Source organism: Chiloscyllium plagiosum, chromosome 35 (assembly GCF_004010195.1).
Source record: "Chiloscyllium plagiosum isolate BGI_BamShark_2017 chromosome 35, ASM401019v2, whole genome shotgun sequence".
NCBI lineage: Eukaryota > Metazoa > Chordata > Chondrichthyes > Orectolobiformes > Hemiscylliidae > Chiloscyllium > Chiloscyllium plagiosum.
Window position 1 is genome coordinate 5084081 of NC_057744.1, and position 21903 is coordinate 5105983.

Consider the following 21903-nt stretch of genomic DNA (forward strand, 5'->3'; position numbering starts at 1 on the left):
GGCCCAAAACATCGATTCTCCTGCTCCTTGGATGCTGCCTGATCTGCTGTGCTTTTCCAGCACCACACTCTCGACCCATCTGGCATACATATGACACCAGAGCCATAGTAACGTGGTTGATTCTTTTCTGGTGTCTGCAATGGCCGTAACAAGGCGTTCAGTCCAAGGCAATTAGGAATGGCTGATAAATACTGGCCTTTCCACTGATGCCCACATCCATTGAAATAATCCATTTTTAAAAAGTCAACATTGCTGTCCCTCAAAAACCAATATATCTTTTCCAGCACCACACTCTCAACTCTGATCTCTAGCATCTGCAGTCCTCACTTTCTCCTCGCAACCAGATGAGCTACAAATACTACAGTACAAATCAATTGTATTCCCTGAATTGTTCTTTTTTATTAATCTTTAATTCAGTTTAAATATGATATTTTAGTAAACTGAAATATACCAACAGATGTGGGGCGAAGGTGGATATCTGGAGTAGGGTCACTGAGTAGTAATAACCAAGTTGATTAGCTGTTCAGGTTCAAAAGGATAAATATCTCCCATGGCCCTTGGTTAAGGAACAGTGAATATTTTACAGGAATCCAAGAGAAAAGGATTTTTTTTTATTTCTGTTTAAAGAATCTCTTATATGGAAGTATTTGAAAAAAAGACTGATATTTATATTTGTATTGACTTTCCCTCGATGTAGCAGAAATAAGACCATGTTTTTCAAATGTAATGTAATTCACGTGCATCGTAGAACTGAAGTAAGACATAGTGCAGTAAACGGAACTGTAACAAAAACAGTGAACATGTTTTTGCTCTTTTTTTTGCATTTGTCAAGAATCTAATTGTGGAAATGACATTTGCTTTTTGCATCCTAAATTCCTTTTCATATGCAAACGGTTTAGAATGATTTCACAGGAATGTTTCTCTTCTATTCCTCAAATGCTAACACAGACTTATTTCAAGGAATTCAACTCCTTCCTAAGAAAAAGGAAAGTACAGTAACCATTGGGCTGCTCTCTCATCAGAGAGAGGTGATTGGGGGTGGTTTAACCTGAGAGTCACCATGCCTCAGGTGAGGGGAGAGGTTGAGAAACAGAGTCCTTTAAGGTAGCCTCAGCTGATGTCTGTTGGCATCACCCTGTTAGCCAAGTGGGTTGACTGACCAGATCACTGTCTGAATACAAATCATGTTTCTTCAAGAGCAACAAGTTCTGTTCATTGTTCTTTACATCTGGAGAATGAATTCTGGCATTGAATCTTTGGGAAAGCAATGAAGATTTTGGCTGTATCCATGAAGAATAACTCTGTACTAAATGAAGACACATCCAGTCAAATAAACCAATGATTTGGTGAATGAAATAGTCAACTGTAAGTGCTAATTCCATGACTAATATGTCTAAAAAATAAATGACTTAAATTGACATCAGCACATTGTTCTGAGAAGACACTATAAAGTGTCACAAATCATTAGTGTTTAACAGTCAGGGAAATGTAAACGTTGTGAAGTCTTTTAATCTTGTTTATAACAAGAAGATATGAAAGGAGCAAAACTCCAGTAACGCCTTGCACATATATAGTGCTTTTAACAAGATAAAAAATCCTTAACACTTCATCAGAGCTTGACTGGGCAGAATTTGATAGTTATTTCAAAGACAGGTTGGCCTTCTTTTGTGCTCTACAACTTGATGAATCTAAAGTACAGGAACTGACATCTGCAGCCTCTACATTTGTAATGTAATGTCCAATATGTAATGTACATCTCAATGAAAGTAAAAATAAATTGTACTTTTTCTTATTAAAATATGAGCTGTAAAGAACACTTTGTTTCGTACAGTTATGCACTTAATAAAAATATTTAAATGTAATAAATTGTTTGTAATGGTATCCATGTAGCATGTAGGAGCATTTGTGTCTGTCTTTATGAATCACCAACTGTGCCAAACTCGCCTTGACTGTTAATGTTACACGTGATCTAGTGATTGCATTGCAGTAAAGAAGATTGCATCAGCAATGCCTTTGTCAACTCCACACTTGATTACTCCTCAAGCCTCCTGGGTTGGCCTCCCATCCTCCACCTTTTGTAAACTTCAGCTCATCCAAGACTTTGCTTCCCGTATCCTATTCCACAGCAACTTCCAGTTGCTCGTCACCCTTGTACTTGCTGACCAACACTAGCCCCTTGTCTCTTTGTAGTCCTGATCTTTAAAATTCACTTTGTTGTATTTAAATCCTGGCACAGCTCTGACTCTTCCCAGTCTCTGTTTCATTCTCTGATATTATGCTACTCCTCCAAACCAGATTCCTCTGATTCTGGCCTTCTGTGGACATTACTCTCTCTTTATTTCATCATTGTTGCCTTACACAATACGGGTCCCTCCTACCTCCATTACGGCATTGTCTTTCCAGATCATTTCATCTCTGTACTTAGCCAGCTTCGTCTTAAGACCCCGTGTGAAACCCATCTTACTGATCGAGCTCTCTTTCAAGTCTCCCCATCAAAGAAACCGGCCACAGCACCTACTGATTTCTACACCTATGGGTGATATTTCAGGCAGGCAATGGGGGCGGGGGGGGGGTTCTCACCCACCAACCACAGAGCTAGTGACACACCCACACCATCTAATTAGGGGAGGGCTCACATGACTGGGGAAGACGGTATTCTCACTACGCTAGAGTATTAATCCAGAGAATCAAGTAATGTTCTGGGGGCCTGGTTTGAATCCCAGCAGGGCAGATAGTGGAGCTGGAATAATAAAAATCTAGAATCAAGATCCTAATGATAATCATGCCTATTATTTGTGAAAAAAACCCATCTGGTTCACAAATGCCCTTTAGGGATGAAAATTGGCCATTCTTACCCAATCTGGCCTACATGTGACTCCACACCCACAGTGTGGTTGACTCTCAACTCCCCCCTGGGCAATAAATACTTGCCTTGGCCACTGATATCTACATCTCATGAATAAATGAAAAATAAAATCCTTACATGGTCTAGCATGGCCTACATGTGACTCCGGCAATGAGATTGACTCTTAATTGTCTTTACGGAATTGGGATGGGCAATAAATGCTGACTTAGCCAGTGACACTTGATCTTGTGAATGCATATTTTAAAAAATTTTACATGTCACTCAGATCTTGAAGTGCTGGTGATGGACCTTCTTCAGGAGCAAGAAGTCCAGAGCAAAATATTAGGAACACCCTGCTCTTCCCAATAGCTTCCAGAGGTACATTGCAGACTGTGCTATTTAATGCCCATTTGGATTCTCAGATTGATGTTATCACAAACAGTAAATTACAGGAGAATAATAATCACCATGAGCATTGGTTCGATGCTCAAGCAAGATGCTCTTAAAGTTAAATCAATCAACACATTCCGATTATGGACAGTGGACTCCTGGAAGCAAGATATAAACTTTTCGGATTCTTCAATTCTGTCGCAGGTCTTTGCCTACTCAACAATAAACAACTTGTGTTTATAGGCACAATTAACACTTCAACCAAGGCACTTTAAAATGAGAGAAATCCAACAAAAATTCACACTATACCAAGGAAGGAGATATTTGTACAGGTGACCAGCAGCTCCTCAAAGAGTAGATTTTTAGCATGTGTCCTGAAGGAGGCAAAGTGGAGATGTTTAGGGCAAGATTCCTGAACTCAAGATCGAGACTTCTGTAAGTAGGGGATTCCATGCTGAGGTGACAGAACTAGGGGATTCCTAAGATGTAATGCAAAGTTCTCAGAGGGGCTGGAGGAGATTTCCAATAGAAACTGTCTGGATGACTGAACATATATAGTGGGAGCCTGACTTTCGAACTGAGATTCCTGACATTTGGTGCTTTCAAATTGATATTTAATGATGAAAATTGTGATGCAGGAAACATGGATGAAAACATTCCCATTTTTTTTTAAGATTATATCTATGTGATCATATCAAGAAACCAAGAATTAAATTTATTCTGCATTGGCTGAGATGACCACGAAAAGACACTTCTTCTCATCTCTTCCTTTGCCTAAGGTTTGGTGACCCTCGGGTTAAACCACCACCAGTCATCTTTCTCTCCGATGAGAGATAGCCCTATGGATTTCTGAGACTACAGTGACTTCTTCTGTAGTTGTTTTCTATGTGAATCATGGGTCCCACTTTCATTTAATTTTACATCTGATTTAACAATAAAACAGTGAAAACGCACCGAATGCGATGAACTAATACATCACATTCCCCCAAAAAAACACTGCTAAATGGTCGACATTGAAACTAACAACATTTTTATAAAGTTAAAAATCACACAACACCAGGTTATAGTCCAACAGGTTTAATTGGAGGCACACTAGCTTTCGGAGCGACGGTCCTTCATCAGGTGGTAGTGGAGGGCTATCCTAACACACAGAATTTATGTCAAAAATTTACAGTGTGATGTAACTGAAATTATACAGTGAAAAATTGATTGTCTGTTAAGCCTTTCATCTAACATCACACTGTAAATTTTTGCTATAAATTCTGTGTTAGGATTGAGCCCTCCACTACCACCTGATGAAGGATCATCACTCCGAAAGCCAGTGTGCTTCCAATTCCTGAAGAAGGGCTTATGCCCAAAACGTCGATTCTCCTGTTCCCTGGATGCTGCCTGACCTGCTGCGCTTTTCCAGCAACACATTTTCAGCTCTGATCTCCAGCATCTGCAGTCCTCACTTTCTCCTGCTTCCAATTAAACCTGTTGGACTATAACCTGCTGTTGTGTGATTTTTAAACTTTGTACACCCCAGTCCAACACCAGCATCTCCAAATCATAACATTTTTAGACTAATAATTAGCTGAAGCTCACTAACTAACATTGCTGTGTACCTTGTGACACTCGCCACACACACCCTATTGCTGTTGAGCAATCCTGCTTGACTAGGTGTCTAATCTGTGCCAATAAGTGCTTATCAGACTGGCCAAAGCCCAGCCTGTGAATCACTGCAACTCAAGTTGTGCCAGATCTTGGCATGTAGCCTCCTGTCTGCTTGTGTTTATTGTGAATAGCTCGTAAATGCCAGCATTAATCTCACTTTGAAGCAATTAACCAGCCATAGCTTTGTAGGGTAAGGGGAAAGTAACATTAATTTCTTCCAGTGAGTGTAGTCATTGCTCTGCCCTGCCATAATTTTGTCTTTCTGTTGTTAGTTTAATTTTATGGCTGACTATATAGTGTGAGGAAACTAATCGGAAATATAGGTATTTCTCATCTGCATAATAAGACATGTGCCCATACCTTGTACCCAATGCATTGTGAATTCCTTGCTGAGAGCAGGAGATTTTTAAAACATGTGTCAATTTCATCTGACTATTGAATTTTTAAAAAATGTATTCATGGGAACATGAACATCAGCGGCTGGGGCAGCAATCATTTTTATTGCCTGGAGAACCGTGGTGATGAGTTGCCTTCTTGAATTGCAGTCATCCTTGGTTGTGGGGGTTCCAGAATTTTGACCCAGCGGGAGTGAACAGTGATATGATTCCATGTCAGGATAGTGTGGGTCTTGGAGAGGAATTTGCAGGAAGTGGTGTTCCCATGTGTCTGCTGCCTTTTTGTCCTTCTATTTGGTAAAGGTCATGAGTTTGGAAGGTACCGTCACGGGAGCCTTAGTGAATTAATCCTAAAATTGTAAAACTGTATCCTAAAATTGATACACACTGCAATGATTGTGTACTGGTACTAGAGGGAGTAAATGTTAAAGGTAGTGGATAGGGTGCCAATCAAGCAGGCTGCTATGTTCTGGATAACACTGAGCTTTTGGGGTGGTGTTAGAGCTCTCTAGGGAAGTGGAGAGTATTCCATCATACACTTTCATTTTTACCTTCTAGACATGGGATAGGCTTTGGAAGACAGAAAGTCAAGTACTCATAACAGAATTCCTAGCCTGATGGACAGATTCTATCGTTTGGAGATGGCAAGGGCCTGTTTCTTTTATCGTCAAGATGCTAATCATTAAATAAAATAAATTAAGATTTCAACCTATTTGTATGTTAAAATTTGCCTTCTTTCAATTTACTACTTTTGTGAACTCCTACTCAGATTTATGAGCTTGAACTGGTCAAAGCCCTGAAATCCCCCCCTCCCCCTCCCCTCCCTAATGGCATTATGTGTCTATCTACAGAACATGGACTGCAGTGGTTCAAGATGACAGGTCACCGCCATCTTCTCCAGGCCAACTAGGGATGGGCAATAAATGCTGGCCCAGCCAGCAACACACACAACAAATGAATACATTTGAAAGAAGCATAATGTTATTACCCAATTCTTCAAACAAGCCATTGGTTAACTGGCGCAATGGCTTCTTACTGAAAAAAGAAAATGTTGAACATGCTGCAGCAGAATCAATGGGGAAACAAACAATCACCTCTACCCAATCTGGGAAAATCATATTTCAATAAGATAGTCCTTAAACCTACCTCTTTGACCAAGCCTTCAGTCAGCTGCACTCAAATTTCTTCATGTGGTTTCATGTTAAATTTTATTTGATAATGCTCCTTCAATGTGCCCTGGCCTTTCACTTCAATAAAGAAGTTAGTAAAATTTAGATCATTGTTGATTGTAGGACCTCTCTAACCTTTTCCACACAGGGCAGTAATTTCCTGTGAACACAACGCAGTCCATTATGCAAGCCAACCTTCCATCCACTCACTGCATCTATTCTTCTTGCTGCCTTGGGAAGGCAGTCAACATTATCAACCCCAATTTTAATATCTTCAAACCTCTTTCATCGAACAGAAGATACAAAAGCTTAAACACATGTACCAACAGATTTCAGAAGTGCTTCTTCCCCGCTGTTATTAGACTTCTGAATGGATCTCTCAAATTTTAAATTTAATGTTAATCTCGCTTTGCGTGCACCTTCTCTGCAGCCATAACATTGTAGTCCTTGCTCTGTTCTCTTACCCAACTGCACTTTGTATGGTATGATCTGCCTGTACTACACACAAAACAAAACTTTTCACTGTACCTAGGTACACATGACAAAAGTAAATCAAATTCTTATCATGCAAGTTTTTGTAGAACCAAATCTAATCATCATCTTGACTATTTCCCAAAGTAATTTATCTTTGTTTAAATTCCTTTCAACATTAGTAAACGTTCCATGCATTTAGTCATGCACCTCAGTTTCTTAAGAATGAAAATATAAATTCCTCTAATTGCTCATAAACGAGTTACATCATGTGCTTCACTCAGTAGTTACGCCAATCTCAATCATTACCTTCCTGTATTACGAAGAATGTAAAAGCAAAGATTCAATTTGGAAGATTTTGCAAATGATCATTATGTTCTATTTTGGGCACTTGAAATTCTAATTTCTGAACATTAGCATAAATACCAATGGAATAAATCAGCTCTTCATTAAGCAACTTGAATTTACAGGAATCCTAATAATTGATGCATATTTGGTTTCTTTGCTGCATTGGTAAATCATTAAATAGTTTTCAAAATCAATTCATGAGCTTCTATCATTGGATAATGTTTGCATACTTGAATGTTAAGTATTTCTTCTATTGTAACTGTCACATTATGCCACATAGACAATGAGATTTTTTCTTAATACCTGGTCTATCATACTTTGGTGGCAGAACAATAGACTGAATCCAAAATGAAGGATGGTTTATCACAAGAACTTGATCAGTTTGCTTTACTGGATAAAGAAATACTTTTCTTGATAAATGTTGTCAGTTTACACGTTATTCCCCAGAAACCTGGATTTTGCAAGAGGTGGTTAATTCTTTATTTGAACTTTCCATAAGAAATCACCACTAATTGAACTGTTAACCAAGTTGGAAGGTTATGTTATGGCTGCACAGGATATTGGTTAGGGCAATCTTGGAATACTGCATTCAATTCTGGTCTCCTTGCTATTGGAAAGATATTGTTAAACCTGAACGGGTTCAGAAAAGATTTACAAGGACGTTGCTGGGGTTTGAGCTATAGGGAGAGGCTGGGGCTATTTTCCCTGGAGCGTTGGAGGCTGAGGGGTGACTTTAGAGAGGCGTATAAAGTCATGAGGGGCATGAATAGGGTGAATTTCCCAAGATAGGGGAGTCCAAGCATAGAGGGCATAGGTTTAAGGTGAGATGGGAAAGATTTAAAAGGGACCTTTGGTTATGGCATAGTCTGTGTGGGAGGAGGCGCATCCCCAATTTCTCTCCTGAATAGTACGACTCTGGTTTTAAGATTTGATATTCCCCTTGGGCTAGACTCCCCCATAGAGAAATAGAGAACAATGCTTTCCTTTACCAACACAATTCTGAGGAAGGGTCACTCAACCTGAAATGTTAACTCTGACTTCTGTCCACAGATGCTGCCAGACCTGCTGAGCTTTTCCAGCAATTTTTGTTTGTCTGATTTACAGCATGCACAGTTCCTTCTGTTTTAATGCTTTTTTCTCTCTCTCTCTCTATCCTTGCATTTCCTTTCAAAATCCTAATTTAAAATATCAAAAGTTTCTGCTCAATCTCCTAACAAACCTGAAGGTAAGCAACCCAACACAATGGACAGAACATGACATTTGTGTTCAATATCCACCTATTCAGTGCCACATTGTACAGTATACATAACTGAGCACAGGGAGAAAATAGTTGGAGTGTCACTGAACTAGGAATCTAGAATCCCAAACTCCTGTTCTAGGTTTGAAGAGTTAAAAAGGACCCAAGGGGTAACTTTATCACAGAGTGGTGTTTGGATAGAATGAACTGCTAGAGGAAATGGTGGAGGCAGGTACAATTACAACATTTAAAAGGCATCTGAATGGATACATGAGTAGGAAGGATTTGGAGAGATACAGTTCAAATGGGACTAGATTAATTTAGGATGTGTGTTGGACTGAAAAATCTGTTTCTTGTTGATTAACTATGGCAAATGGTGGAACTTAATTAGAAAAAAACCCGAAAGGCTGGCCTAATAGTATTCAGGTGATCACTGCTGCTTATCATGAAACCCCATTTGGCTCTTCAGAGAGGAAACTCCATTGTCCTTGCCGGCCCTGGTCAACACGTGACTCCAGGCCGAAAGCGAATGGGTTGACTCTTTTACGGCCAATTAGGGATCGACAGTTGCTAGTCAGCAAATCACTGGCTCTGGGACAAGGAAAAAAAACCCAGAAACTGGGCTGAGGAGGATGCTGGAAATCGTACATGAATGCTAAAGGTGTTTGAACCATTGAAATAAGTGAACATGACCCCCGCAGAGGCACGTGCATGATCGAACAAGGCTTAATAATTAATAGTCTATCCTTGCAGCCACGAGCTGAGATCACAGGAGAAGCGCTTGGAGCACATCCTCAGTCTTGCAACATATGGGGGTTGTCAGTGTGGCGTTCAAAGTCATTAAGGAAGAAAAGGGGCAGCTCCACATTACACAAAGTGAAGCAAGCTCTACTAAGGCTGGTACAACAAGTAAAGGGAGCAAGGCAGCCGAGGGGATGCATAGAAACCATTGGTTTCTGAAATAGCAACCGCATCGACTGACAACAACTCCTTTTTACTCTTTTAGGAATCTATGAAAAGACTGCAGCAGAGAGAAACTTTACGCCTTAAATTAAAATCTGGAAGTGGACAAGCAGGTTAGATAATAGGAAACGTCATTTCAATTCCATTTGCTGTGTAGGCGTTCTCGAGAGAGACGGTTTCGGAAAGTACTGAGATGAAGTAGGAATTCTAGTAGACTCCCCCAACTTGGTTTTGATTTCAAATTTGGCTATTTTTTAAAACAAGTTTTTTCTTTTGAAAAAAGACTCCTAGGAGAGAGAAAAATTTTTGTTAGTCTTCCCCTGATTTTAAAAAAAATCAGAAATTGAGGTGACAACGCAATATTGCCTAGTAAATGTTTTACAATTAATTCGTTCAGGATAACGTTAAGTGATTTGAACTTCTTCGAGCTCGTTTTAAAACTGGTCACTCTTCCAACGTTTCAGGGATGGTTTCTGTAAGTTACACAATTCATTCGTCCAGGGTTTGTTTTTGGGGGGGCTACAACTGTGTCTCTATATTTGTTCCGGGTGCAAAAGTCAAGTGGCAAATAAATTATTTAAAAATACAATTAAATCGTTTAGTGATTAACTCTAGTCATGGGGTACATCAGCAACATGCTCCACGCTATTCATGTTTCTGGAGTACGTGTTTTAAATGGAGAGGGCGCTGTCCAACAGAAACTGAGGATTAATTACTGACTAGAGGGAATCTCAATTCGAGTTCTTAAATTCCGAACTAACGAGATGGAAACAGTTACAGAATGGGTTAATTCGGATATGAAGCGATCCCAACTCTTGTCTCCCCCTTCCCCCACCTCTTGGTTCTCAAGTGGAGAAGTGATTCAAATGTATTTTCTGTTTGAGCCCGCAATATTGAACCTGATTAACCAAACAAATAGTTGGGGAAAGCTCAGCAGGTGTGGAGAGAGCAACCCGAGTTCCTGTTTCTGGTGGAGGATTCCTTCCTCATTGCGGACTATCTGCCCCCATGTAAACCTTCCAAACCCGTGACTTCTGTCATCTCGAGGGACCAAGGGCAGCTGATACATAGGAACACCACCCACCCTGCAAGTTGTCCTCCAAGTCACTCACCAGCCTGACATGGAAATATTTCACTGTTTCCCGTCAAAGTCCTGGAACTTTCCCAGTAACTAAGTTGTGGGTGTCCTTACACCAAATGGACTAAGGGTGTTCAAGAAGGCTGCGCACCACCATCTTTCCCAGGGCAACTAGGGAAGATAATAAATACTGGCCCAGGAGAGAAGTCATTTTAAAAAAAAACCTGCCTCAATTGCTTTCGGTCATGTTTCGCGTGTATTTTGATGTATAGTTCGTACGGTGTTTGTTCTCTCCCCCCGCCGGTGATAAACCGTGTCAGCGCCAGGCTTTAAGTAGTAGCAAATGACTCTAGAGAGATTCAGCCTTGGCTTGTGCACGCCAACCCATCAACTCTCTCACACATACTGTCCTGACACACTACCAACGGGGCTAAAGTAAGACAGAATTGTCGATGCTGGAGAAACTCAGCAGGTCTGGCAGTATTTTACTGTGATGCAATGTAGGACCACCGGATGTTTCAACTCCAGGACGGGTGGGAAATAGGGCTAGTGTAACGGTCCATCCAATCAGCTACGGTGTAATAATCCATTTTTTAAAAAACCTGTTAATAGTATTGGACCTTGAGTAGTATACAGAATACTTGCACTTAAAAACTGGTCTGCTTAAATAGACTGTCTGGGCTTTTGCCTGAAATGTCGATTCTCCTGCTCCTCGGATGCTACCTGACCTGCTGTGCTTTCCCAGCAGCACACTCTTGACCACATATAAGAAGCCATTGGCCAAGCTGTGTGTGTAATGGGAATATACCACCTTGAAGGAGGGTCCCTGAACTCGAAACGTTAACTGTTTCTCTCTCCACAGATGCTGCCAGACTTGCTGAGTTTATCCAGCCATTTCACTTTTTTAAAATGTTTCCGATTCGCGGTAATTTTGTTTTCTTCTGGTTTCTGTAGCGGGCGTTCAAAGCGCAGTGGTGTGATTGTAGTCAGTGACTCCCCAGGATGGTTCCTAATATGACATTCTCAATAAAACATCATGACTGGCCTCATTAAAGTTGTGAGTAGCTCATTTGGCCACTTACAAGCACAGCGTCCACCTACTCAGTGAAACTTGGTCTGGCCCTGACACACAGACACACACTCGCTCACGGCATCTTGCTGTATATTCGTGCCACGGACTTCCTGCGTGAACAATGTGTAATCTACTTCCACAGAGCTAGCGCCTTGTCATAAGGCAGCCTACTGCATTATTTGAGCTCCTGTATTGGAATTAACACTCCAGCGATATTTTCTCTCTCTCATGATTTAGAGACTAGCGTCGCTCTGAAAGCTAGTGTGCTTCCAATTAAACCTGTTGGACTATAACCTGGTGTTGTGATTTCTAACACTCCCTCATACGCAGACAAAAACAAAAATACTGGCTCGAAATGTTTTTATTAAGTTGTTTTTCTTAAAAAAGCTAAAATAATCGAGTCCTTCCAGTGACCCTCCGTGTTTTTTTTAATTCGATAGATGTGATTATTGAGTGCGTGTTCCTGAAGATATCGGATTTATTTCTTTAGATATTTTTATAATGGGCTACAGTAAATGATAGTGATAACTAAATTGGTCAGGATTTAGCCACGTGTTTAGCGTGGGTTCATTAGATATGGAGCTGGTTATTACTAACGCAGTTTCGGGTATGACTTTAAAATATATTTTACTTACTGTGCAGGGAATGCAATTTTCACTCATGGATACAGCGACAGGTCTGTACGGTTACAGAAACACCGTGTTTTGGACAGTGCGGAATTGGAATATGTTCCCGACTTACAGCCCAAGATTAAAAACGGGGTTTGCGAGGGCGGAATTGAAAATCATGAAGTTTCCACCCCTGAAGTTTGGCTTTGTATTAGGCGAGGAATAATGGCTGGATATCTGACCCAATTAGCTACATGTGAGAATTCTCCAGTAAAGCGTCTGAGAAGTGGGACGAAAAGTGGGAACCAGAGGACACAGCTTAAAAATACGGGGTAGACCATTTAGGACAGAGATGGGGAGAAACTTCTTCACCCAGAGACTGGTGGCTGTGTGGAATACTCTGCCCCAGAGGGCAGTGGAGGCCCAGTCTCTGGATTCATTTAAGAAAGAGTTGGATAGAGCTCTCAAGGATAGTGGAATCAAGGGTTATGGAAATAAGGCAGGAACAGGATACTGATTAAGGATGATCAGCCATGATCATATTGAATGGTGGTGCAGGCTCGAAGGGCAGAATGGCCTACTCCTGCACCTATTGTCTATTGTCATAAATTCCGTTGTGGATTGAAACAGTAGCAAAATAATATCATCACCCCGAGATTCTGCTCCCTCCCAAGCTTGGGGAAGGTTGACAGACTCTTCCAATAAACGTTTTTAAAAGGTTTAAAAGGCAGTCCTGATGAGGAGTCACTAGATTGCAAACGTTTAACACTCCGCTGCCTGAATTGCTCAGTTTCTTTCTCCCAGCACTTTTTGCGTTTCATTTTGTTGAATGGATAGGATTGTCGAGGTTATCCCGCAGAGATGCGGGACGTGTTTGAGGCTCGCGCTGGATTGGAGATTTGGGGGATGGGGGAATGACACAGTGGAGTGAGGATTGGGGATGGGGGGTGGGGGGGGTGAGTTGGTGTAGTGGCAGCTGGTGCCAGGATCAAAGATGGCGAAGCAGCAGTTGTCACAGGGAGCTGGGGCTGGCTCGGCTGCGGTTCTCTGATGTGGCCTTGAGTGAGTGAGAGAGGGAGGAAGGGGGAGAGAGAGACACACACGCGGAGCGATGACGTCTCCAATCTGCTGATTTGCTACATGGAGCCGGAGAGGTGGATGTGAGCGAGTGCGGCGCGCACTGTGAACTGTTTTGTATGCTGTGCTAATAATAGCGTGCATAATTCGGTGAGTACCTCCAGACTGAGGCCGCTACTGAATGAAAAAACGATTGTATCAATATATATTTTTAAAAAAAAACCGTGTTGATTTGGAGAGAGGGGGAAGGCAAAAAGATAAGGTATGCAAAAACCAAAATAATGCAACTATTTAGCTTTTGTGATAATTTAATGGTGTTTGACTTTCTGCCTTTTTTTTGCTCTTGGCTCGCTTTGTTTGCGAAGGAAATACATTTTTGTCCGGGGAACTCTCCTGATGAGATACCGGTGTGCATCCCTGCAATAACCAACAGTGAAAGTGTGTTTTAAAAAAAAAACAGTGAGGTACATTTGTAAATGTGTGTGTTGTGAGAGCTGGCGGATCCGTCTTTGTTAGCCGGCACTTGGAATTTGAAGCTGTTTCCCGGCACAGATATGGGATCTCTCTTCCCTCTGTGAGTCTCTCCGCTCTGTCTCTCTCCCAGTTCCATCCTGCGGCTGTGTTCAGCCTTTGGACGCGGAGCCGGCTCCTGTTTACAGCCGCTTGTGTGTCTCTGTGTCTGGCTGGATGTATGTATGTGTGTGTGTCTGTTAATCTGATGGCGGAGGCTCTCCCGTTTAGAACTAGTACCGGGAGAGGGGCGACCGAGAAGCCGCTGCTGAGATCCCCCAGCTGAGATCCCGGTGGCCTTTCAGCATCTTTGTGTGTGGGGACGGTGTTAGATTTTTAAATCTCTTGCTGCTGAGATTGAGCCGCCCCCCCGGGAAAGTACCGTTATAAACACATTTCCCTGTAGTCCTTTTAAATCCCTTTTGACATCTCGGAAGGGTTGCGAGCTAAGTCAGATTTGTACATCTCTTTCTGTACAATGTTTGTTTATTTTCCCTTTCTCCAGCTACGACCCTCTTATTTTCTCCTCTTCACTCCCCCACCCGTTGTATTTTTCAACGGTGCTGATCTGACACGTCCGATTTGTGTTTGTGAAATCAACAAGAATCGAATCCCACCGGGTGTGAAACTGACCTGAAATGTACCTCGGGTGAGTTTAGGGGAGGGAGGGAGACGGGGAAGGTTAAGGATGCGGGAGAGGGATGGGTATGGAGTGAGTGGGAGAGAGACGGGGCGAGGATACACACACACTTGCTACAGCTAGCTCCGCCGAGTGCCTGTGGTCGGGGACAGATTTTTATTTCTCTCCCCTGTCTCCCACATACATACACACACAGGACTTGCGAACTTAGTGCTGATCTGAATTTGCAACTGTTTAATACAGCAGCCTTTGCCGCTGTTGGGGTAAAACGTTGGGCGTTTTCAGGATGTGTTTTACTTCAATCAGAATTGGAGATCTGATGGAGCTTTTGACATTTAAAAAAAAAGAGAGTCGCTGAATTTTGAGGATAACTTCCAGCCTCGCCGGGTTATGGTATTTCGGAGCTAAAACGCGATGTGTTTGCGCTTGGAGGGTGACGAGGCGAGGTAACCCACCGCAGACAGGTGGCAGACTACATTCAGGGGAGGGTTGAAATCTTCCTGGCTCAGTTAATGATCACAATTTACAGTGAGAGAGTTTACGTGTTGAGTGCGAGATGTGCCGACTTTAACTTAATCATTTACCCATTTCTGTTCATTGTGTATCATTCCATTTTCGCCCCAATCCTTCCGAATCCAGGAGAGGTGCTCGTCCGGGATATGAACTGATGATTAACGAGTTACGGGGGGGTGGAGGGGGGGAGGAGCTTGAACTCCCCTCATCGTTGTTACTCGGCCGGGGGGGGGGGGGGGGGGGGGGGGGGGTAGAGGGACGGAAGCAGGAGGTGGGGAACGCTGCTCTTTTTGAAGGGCTGCCAGCAGCCGCGATGGGCTGATCGGCCGCCTGCTGGGTGGGTGAACGGGTCACCGTGGCCTGCCTGGGATTCTCCGGTACACTCGGAGAGAGAAGACGGGGAAATCCCCCGCCTTCTGACAAAGATTGAGGGGAGGCCCGGGAAGGACACATGCTCATCTGTCATTGACTTTAATCCCACCCGCCCCCCACCCTCACCCTCATTTTCCGCTTGTGGGAGAAGTTGCTCTATAATGTTGCTTTAGCTAACCTCCTTGAGGGATCCGTCTCTGTAATGGGGCGGATTTCCACCCCCGCCCCCCAACCCCTGTCAACATTAAACGCTCACAAATATGTTAATAAACGAATCTGTTGTCAGTAGAGTGTGTGGTTTTGGAGATGCAATGGATTTGTAAAGCTGATCTCTGACTCTCGCTCCCTCTCCCTCCATCTCAGTCTCTCCCATTGAGGGGCCAGTTCCCCGGGTCTGAGCTCTGTCGGGGGCTCACCAACAGCAGCCAATACCTTCCTCATTTTCTACCTGTTACTCTCTCCCTGCTTCCCCTCCCTCCCTCCAACGCTTTGAGTTGCAGCCAGGAGTCAATCAATCAATCAATCACTCACAGGTATGGATGACCCATTGCCTTTTTGCCCAGCTTTGTGGCTTTTCTCACCTTCAGAGTACAATATGTTTGAAGAGGCCAGAGACTCCTCACTAGTGGAACCTATTGAGCAGCAGGTAGGAGAAAGTGAGGACTGCAGAAGCTGGAGAGTCAGAGTCGAAAAGCTGGAAAAACCCAGCAGGTCAGGCAGCGTCCGATGGGCTGGAGATCTGATGAAGGGCTTATGCCCGGAATGTTAACTCTCCTGCTCCTCGGATGCTGCCTGACCTGCTAGGCTTTTCCAGTGCCATCCTTTTGGATTCTATTGAGCAGCAGAATCTATTGTAGATTGTGTAGTTTGGTGGCACAGATGGGCCGAAGGTTCTCTTCTGTACTGCATAATTATGATGCTAGTCTCTTTCAACATTGTGGAAGGACATTAGATTTAAGTGGAAGCTTTGTTTTTGTGTAATGTGTTGGTACTGCAATGACACAGGGTAGAGTACTGTAATAAATACCTCCCTGAGGATAGCATTGCCTTTTCAGCCCAGTGTGTACTTGTTAGCCTTTCTCAAACCTCATCAATGCTCCAATATCTGATCAGATCTTTACTGTTTTATTATACATACATAAAACAGGCTGTTTGGCCCATCAATGTCATGTCACATCCCTCCTATCTCTTTTTATCTTAATCTCTGCACTTTCCTTCTTTTCTCTCATGACTTAAGTGACTCAATGTCAGTCACCTCAACAGTTTTGAGATAAAGAGCAGGAGGTTTAGGCAGAATTTGAAGTATTTCATTTAGTGGGTATTTGGAACACACTGCCTTAAAAGGGTGGTAGAGGAAAGAATTCTCAAGGCATTCAAGAACTATCTGGACGAGAACTTGAAATATGATAGAGTGTGCAAGACGACAGGCAAGTGACGAAAAACTGTCCAGAATAGGTGGATGACTGCTGTGGAAAGGATGGGCCGAAGGGCCTTTTTTACTCCTGACTCTCTAACTACTGTGTTAGAGAATTTTTTATTCTTTTGTGGGATGTGGGTGCTGCTGGCTGACCAGCATTTATTGCCCATCCCTAGTTTTCCTTCCACTTGATGTTTCCCTCACGTTCTACGGTCTTTGGCCCCCCAAAAAAACACAAGAATACCAAGACCTTTTTGTTTTGGTGTTCTTGTGAACATGCAGATGGAATTATTTTCAAATTGAAAATATTCATGCTGTTTCTTACTGTTTTAATGCCTTCTCAATTTTTTTTGTCTTTTGCCTTCTGTCTTTTCCAACTTTCTGACCCTTCTTTCTCTATTATTTCCCTCACCTCTATTACTTTCAATTGTCCCAGACATTCCTTTTTCTTCTGTGATCCCTGTCCTCAAAGTGGAAACCCAGGGATATTTAAAAATATTTGAATGATGTGAAGATTATTCATATTCAGAGTTTAGGTAGTCTATGCATCCCAAGAAATTGAAGATGGCCATTATGCTTTGTGAAAAAAATCTGTGCTATGTCCCAATCTGCAAATTATTTTCTCGCTCCCCCCTGTTTATCCAGCCTCCCATTTTGTCCTCACTCTTCCCAGCTCAATTATTTGAAAATTGTGTACCTGGCTCTGTGCTCCCATGGATGGACATCTCTACTGTTTGTGATTGTTGGGAAAGTACTGTCACTGAATGTTTGAGTCTGTGATGCACCTTGTGGTTGAATAACTTCTGACGCATTCCTTTAGGCTACAAATAAAGTGATTCCCAAAGCAAGTCTGATACCTGCTCAAAGGAGCAATGTGACAGATTCCCAAATGTGAAGGGGGTGATTTGGGAAGGAAAACTTGAAAGAGATTCAATTCTCTTTGGAGCAATGATTAAACAAAAAATTCCTTGCATAAGATACAGTGAAATATCAAAAATTATAGATTAATGAAGACTGTAACATTCTTACAATAAATCACAAACAGATTAAGGAACTTAAATGGGAATGAGTGAAGGGCCAATTTAGGGCAGTTTGTTCAGAAAAACTTGTTTATTATAAAGAATAAGAATTCCAGAAATGAACAAGTTCCCCTCCAAACCACATCATAACATCCTGACTTGGAACTGTATCACCATTCCTTTACTGTTGCTGGGTCAAACTCTTGGCCCTCCCTCCCTAACAGCACTGTGGGTTTATCTACTCCCCAAGGTCTGCAGTGGTTCAAGAGTACAATTTGCCATCAACTTCTCCAGGGCCAATAGTGATTGACCACTAATGTTGGCCCAGTCAGCGACACCCAGATCCTCTGAAAGAATTTTAGAAAGAAGCTTGCAATTACCTACCCAAAAATGTTATGGAGGCAAAAATGTTGGGGTTATTTCAGTGCATGATTTTCAATACATGCATTTATAAAGTCTGTCTTGACCTTGTGTTCCAAAGTGTTGTGCAAAGTTTTTATCTGAAGTGTAGTCCCTGTTTCTTGTAGAGCATGGAAGCTTTAAGATTTTTTTTGGGCCAAAATCTTGCTCCGTTTTGTCAACTAAATTTGTAAAATCCATAATAAAATTTGATGTTTTAAAAAAATTAAATTCTAGTTATTTCTCTACCTAATGAAAACAGTTGAGCTTTTCCACTGGTGAGGGATTGTTTTTGTATCAGGTGAGAGACGCTGTTCCATGGTGTGAAATCTTTACAATATACTTTTAGTGATCATTGTCTTTAAAGTTTTGTGTGTAGTCAGGAATAATAGTGCTTGAACAGGAAGTTGAAAAGTTTTTGTCATTGAGTGCATGAAGGGTGAGAAAAGGAAGGAGAGTTATCGGAACAAGGACATGAGATTTAACAGTAAATTTGTTAATTGCAACTTGGCTATTGAGTTAGAAATAATTTTAAAGATTTGAGGATACAGCTTTTGGAAGCAGTGGTTTCTTTTGTAACAAGGTGCACACATTATGAGGAATGATGGATGCTTATCCATATTACAATGTACAGACATGATCAAATTTCTAAATAGTTTTTTTTACTTGCACCATCTGTACTCCTGGGGTGTCTTGAAACAGTCCTGTTTTACGGACAAAATTTAAATATCGAGAGTGTAATGTCCTAGTGAATGAGAAAACAACAAGTCTTTCACGAGCTCCATGACCAGTAGATTTTAGAAATTAAAAAGTCAATGACCTTTCCTAATAGACATCCATATTGCATGTTTTTGTTCCTTTTGTAAGGAAATTACAGCCTGTGCTCAAAATGAGATGCTGTTCTTTTTCTCCCCCCTGGAAATTAGTAATTATTTTTATTTCATTGCAGAATATGTGCCTTAGTGTTATTGGAATTGCTTATGTAAATATTGATTGTGTCTCATCACAAAAATAAAGGAATGGTTAGACAAGAAGTCATTTCCAGGAAGATGCAACTCTTATCCAGTTCATTTGGTTTAGCCATTTTCTTGTGTTTATACAGCACCTTATTACATGCCAAAGCATTTCACAAACTATTAAGTTGTTACTGGATATGTTGGATAAACATAAATGCATTTTGTGGACACCAATATACCAAGCTCCAACAACGGCTTGCATTTATAAAGCAGCCTTTTTAATGGAGTAGAACATCAAATAGATTTGAGGAGGGAAATGCAATAAAATTTAGTACTGACCATGTAAGGAGATATTGGTTGGATGACTAAAAGCCTGGTCAGATGTGGGGTTTAGTGGGCATTCTAGAGTTTAAGATCCAAAAAGCTGATAACATGGACGCCATTTGTGGATTTTTTTCTTGTAAAAGTCAAGTTTGCTTAAGAAGTCAACATTATCCCAACTAAATCTAGTCCCAACTGCCAGCAACCAGCCCATATCCATCCAAACCCTTCCTATTCATATACCCATCCAGATGCCTTTTAAATGTTGCAATTGTACCAGCCTCTACCACTTCCTCTGGCAGCTCATTCCATACATGCACCACAGTCTGCATGAAAAACTGCCCCTTAGGTCTCATATCTTTCTGCATGAAAAACTGCCCCTTAGGTCTCATATCTTTCCCCTCTCACCCTAAACCTATACCCTCTGGTTCTGGACTCCCTCAGCCCATGGAAAAGACTTTGCCTATTTATCCAATCCATGCCCCTCATGATGGGGATATCTGTTCTGCATGGACGGGTTGAACTGAAGGGTCTGGTTCCGTGCTATACATCTCTCTGATTCTGATTAGAGGTGCACCACGATCTTTGAGGATTGTAAAGCTGTTAGAGTTGAGGATGGCGATGGGTATGGAGGGATTTGAAAACCAAGAATCATCTTAACTAGTGATGTGAATGATGAATCCCCATTTAAGGTTTTTGAGGTGGAAATGTTGACCAGGGAGAACATCCCTTCCACACCAAGTAGCTCTAGGTAAATGAGTCTCAACATAACATTCTGACAGCATGTCCAACAATCTAAGCCTTGGTGTGGGACTGGAAATCACAATCTTCTGATTCTCAAAGGTGAGAGTTTGACTCAGTTGGATGAAAATACTGGGAGTGAAAATACTTTCTCTAAATGAGAGAGTTGGAAACAAATGAAGTTGCGTGGATTTTACTTACACTTAGCAAGATTGCTTCTGCATCTTTTAAATGGTCTAAGTTAGGATTGTGGTGGCGTTGTACTGCTCTTCTTTAGAGTCAAGAAGGTTAAGGCTCCACTTAATACTCCATGCTTATAAGGATTTAATAGAGTAACTTAAGAAACTTTTGTGCTGAGCAGGGTACATAGACTCTTGTGAATTAGATAGAGAACGAGAGAATGAGAAATTGAATGCAATACAGAGTTGTTGTGACCTGGCACATGGTGTGTGAAAGGCCAGTGAAAGCAGATTTAATAGTAACCTTTTTCTAATTTGGGAATAATGGATAATACTTAAAGAAAAGAGGGAGTGAGCAGAGCAGTTGTTTCAAGAATGGCCTTCTTCCAACCCGGACTATTCTATGAAACCTGCTGCTTGGAAAGCTTGTTTTCTTCAGTGTCTACAAAGCATATTGCTAATCAAGGTCATGTCAGTAATAATGACTGGATGTAAGGGAATTGTGTGTGCTGAATGTCACTTCAATTTAGGTTCAGTTAGTACGAGTCCACTAACATGATACATTTCCAATGTTGGTGGGACATGTACGTTTTGACTGAGGTCAGTTTTTCTATCTCTCACTCCGTCACCAATATTAATAGTTTGCGGTTTTCATATTTTTTTCAATCTTCTGTTTTGGAGACGGTGGATCAGAGAGGAATTTGCAGGCTAATATGATGGGTAAGTAGTATACATACCATACTATACAGTTGGGTAGGAGTGGAGGACGTGTATGCAGCAGGGAAGTGAGATTGAACCCACAGAGCCCAAGAATCCTGGATATCAACTCTGAATTCTGAGTGGGACCATTGTCAGCTCTTGGTGGAACTGTTTGGACTCTGCAGCAGAAATGCTCCCACTGAACATTAATCTCGCTCCATTCTCTACCGGTGTTGCACAATCCAGAAATCGCTCATCAACCAATAATTCACAGAGCCTGATGAAATACTACTGCTTTGCATTTTATCTTTTTCTACATTTACTGTGTCACCATGAAGACACAGGATCCCACATTTTAAAATAAAATACATTTATTCATGGGATTTAAGTATTGTCAGCAAAGCCAGTCGTTCACATCCATCTCTAATTGCCTTTAAAAAGCTTACAGTGGGTGCCGTCTTTAAGCTGCTGTAAATCAGATGGTGAAGGTACACCCACAGTGTCTTTGGGGAGGGCGATTCAGAATTATAAATTTGTGATGAAATGGTTATTATAGATGATTTGTCTCCCGAGGGTGGTGGCATTTCCGTGTACCTGTTGCATCCTGTCCTTGGAGGTGGTGGAGTTTGTAGGCTTGGAGAGTAGCAAAATCTTTGGTAACGCTGCTAGTGAGTTGTGTGGGTGTTACACATTAAACTCTTCTGATGTAATCTACTTGTGCAATATTCTCACTTTTCCTGGAGTCTCAAACTCCTTGTAAATTCTTCCTGGATGAAGGGCATTCAAAGATTCCATTTTTCTGCTGGGGATTCTGCTGATGAACTTGGC

The 21903-nt window shown here is 41.7% G+C and overlaps 1 protein-coding gene and 1 long non-coding RNA gene across 8 annotated transcripts in view; one reads left to right on the forward strand and one right to left on the reverse strand.

Annotated features, from left to right (window-relative positions):
- The window catches only part of LOC122540606, a 33498-nt gene extending 17966 nt beyond the window's left edge, over nucleotides 1–15532 (reverse strand). Inside the window, exon 1 of the long non-coding RNA XR_006309360.1 lies at nucleotides 15471–15532. This is a non-coding gene — a long non-coding RNA (uncharacterized LOC122540606). The remainder of the gene's footprint in view (nucleotides 1–15470) is intronic.
- Nucleotides 9119–21903, forward strand: part of zbtb16a (zinc finger and BTB domain containing 16a) — a 270130-nt gene continuing 257345 nt past the window's right edge. The window contains exon 1 of one of the 7 annotated variants that reach the window (XM_043676536.1): nucleotides 9119–9587. The gene's annotated coding sequence lies outside the window, so the exon portion shown is untranslated. The other 6 variants (XM_043676535.1, XM_043676533.1, XM_043676534.1 and 3 more) reach the window with 6 other exon arrangements.